The following is a 2,959-nucleotide window of genomic DNA, read 5'->3' on the forward strand; positions in this document are numbered from 1 at the left end:
CCTTTATTATAGTATCAGTTCCAGGAGATTCTTCTCCCCACTTCTGTATCTCTAGTACATAGAACAGAACCTGACATATAACCTGGCCTATAACCTGGCATATAATGTATTTCATTCATTCAAACAAGCACACTTTTTCCACATATACTATGACTCATCCAAATGTTAGGGGGTTTATAGTCAATAATATTAGAGTTGACCGTAAAAATATGGAATGCTTCACAAATTTGCATGTCATTCTTGCTCAGGGGCCATGTTAATCTTCTTTGTATCGCTGCAATTTTAATATATGTACTGCTGAAGAGAGCACATCATATTGGATTTTTAAAGCTCAACTGTATCTTACATATAGGACAACTATATATGAAGACATAAAGGTAAAGTGATAAAAAATTATATTCAATAACAGAATATTCAAAACAAAGCTGAGGTATATCCTTCAGTGTCAGACAAAATATAGAACAAGGAATAGTATGAGGAATAAAGAGGGTATGTTACATAATGAACAAGGGATCAATTTACCAAAAGACTGTAACAATATTAGTTGTGCATGTGCCTAAAAAAATCTTCAAAATACATAAAGCAAAACTAATACAATTAAAAGTTGAAACAGACAAGTGCACAATTATACTTGGGGGCTTCACCATTCCTCTTTCAATAATTGATAGAACAAGTAGTCAGAAAATCAGTATAGATACAGAAAATCTGAGCAACTTTATTAACCAACATGAACTAATTGACATTATTAGAACTGCCTTTCCAACAGCAGCCTTGCAAAATGTACATGGAATATTCTTTAAAATAGATCATATTCTGCCTGGGCCATAAGACAAATTGTAAAGAACTTAAAACAGTTGAAATTAAGTACACTGAACTGGAAATCAATAACAAAGATATCTGGAAAATACTTAACTATTTTAAACAAAAATGGGAAAATCAGTATTTTGAACTGAATGATGATTAAAATAAATCATATCATCGTAGTTTTGCTTTGCATTTGCCTGATGCTTAATAATGTTGAGCATCTTTCAAATACCTGTTGACCATTTGTATGTCTTTTTCAGAGAAATATCTGTTTAAGCTCTTTATTCACTTTTAATTGGATAATTAGTTATTTTTGCTATTGAGTTTTAGGAATTCCTTGCATATTTTGGAAATGAACCCATACCAGATATATGGTTTCAAATATCTTTTTTCATTCTGTAGGTTGTGTTTTCATTTACTTGATTGTTCTTTGCTAGGCAGAATTTTTTAGTATGATGTAATCCCACTTGTCTATTTTTGCTTTTGTTGCCTGCACTTTTGGTGATATAACCAATAAATTATTGCCAAGACCTGTGTCCAGAAACTTTCTCCCTGTGTTTTCTTCTAGATTTACAGTTTCAGGTCTTGTGTTTAAGGTTTTTTTTTTTTTTTTTAATTGATTTCTGTGTGTGTTTATGGTATTAAACCTGTTAGAATGCCTATTATTAAACAACAGAAAGATAAAAAGTATTGGGAAAGCTGTGGAGAAATTGGAACCCTTGTACATAGCTGGTGGGATATCGATTAATGTTCAGCAGCTATGGCAAACAATATGGAGATTCCTGAAAAAGAATAAAAATAGAATTACCATATGATTTAGCAATCCCACATCTGGGTATATAGTCCTCTTTTTGTTTTCATCGATGTGGAACTCAGGGATAGGTTGATATAGAGTCAATTATAATGGACTTGAGCATCCTTGGATTTTGTTATCTGTGGGAGTTCCTGGGACCAATCTCCTGCAGATAGCAAGGGACAACTATATCCAAAAGTATTAGAATCAGGATCCTGAAGAGATAGCTGCATACCCATATTTATTGCAGCAATAGTCACAATAGCCACAATATGGAAATAACCAAGTGTCTATCAACAGATGAATGAATAAAATGTAATATATACATACAATGGGATGTTATTCAGTCCTTAAAGAGAAGGAAATTTTGTCATTTGCAACAACATGGATGAACATGAAGGACATTAAAGTGAAACAAGCTAGTCACAGAACAAATACTGCATGATTCCACTTAAGTGAAGTATCTAAAATAGTCAGAAGCAGAGGATGCAGTGGTGGTTGCCAGGAACGGAGGGTAAAGGAAATGGGAAGTTGTTATTCAATGGGTAGTTAGTGTCAGTTATGCTAAATGAATAAATTATAGAGATCTGTTTTAGATCATTATACCTATTGTTTACAATACAGTATTGTACACCATGAACATGAATTTGAGCAAACTTCAGAAAATAGTAGAGGATAGAGGAGCCTGATGTGGTACAGTCCATGGGGTTGCAAAGAGTCAGACATGACTTAGTGACTGAACAACAACAACAACAATGTTGTGCACTTAAAAATTTGTTAACAGGGTAGGTCTCATTTTAAGTGTTCTTGTTACAGAACAAATAAACAATGAAACACAAGGAAATTCTTGGGGGGGTGTTGGAAATGTTGACAACTTTGATTATGGTAATGGTATCACTGGTTTTTGTTTAAGGCTAAACTCATCAATTTATAGACATTGAATATTGTGCAGCTTTTGTACATCAGATATACTTCAGTAAGGCTGTTAAAAAATACAGCCTATCAAAATTTGTAGAATGCAGCCAAAGTAGTATTTAGAAGTAAATTTATAAAGGAGACAGGTCAAAGATCAATAATCTAAGTTCCCATCTTAAGAAACTAAAAAACAAAAAAAGAAGACCAAATTAATTCCAAATAAAACAGAAAGAAATGGTAAGAGCAGAAATCAATGTAAATGAAGACAGAAAAACAATAGACAAAAGTCAGTGAAACGAAAAGCTAATTATTTCAGAAGATCAATAAAGGTGACAAACCTCTTGTCAAACTGACCAAGACAAAAGAAACAAATTTCCAGTATCAAGAAGAGTACATCACAATATACCCTACAAATATTAAACGGATCATAAAGAAATAGTCTATAAG

The 2,959-nt window shown here is 32.6% G+C and overlaps 1 non-coding gene across 1 annotated transcript; it reads right to left on the bottom strand.

The window, feature by feature from the left end:
- Positions 1–203: 203 nt before the first annotated feature.
- LOC138072129 (U6 spliceosomal RNA) lies at positions 204–310 on the bottom strand. Its single transcript, XR_011144276.1, has one exon. It is a non-coding gene; the product is annotated as a U6 spliceosomal RNA (small nuclear RNA).
- Between the last annotated feature and the right edge of the window lie 2,649 nt (positions 311–2,959).

The sequence above is a fragment of the Capricornis sumatraensis genome, chromosome X (assembly GCF_032405125.1).
Source record: "Capricornis sumatraensis isolate serow.1 chromosome X, serow.2, whole genome shotgun sequence".
Taxonomy (NCBI): domain Eukaryota; kingdom Metazoa; phylum Chordata; class Mammalia; order Artiodactyla; family Bovidae; genus Capricornis; species Capricornis sumatraensis.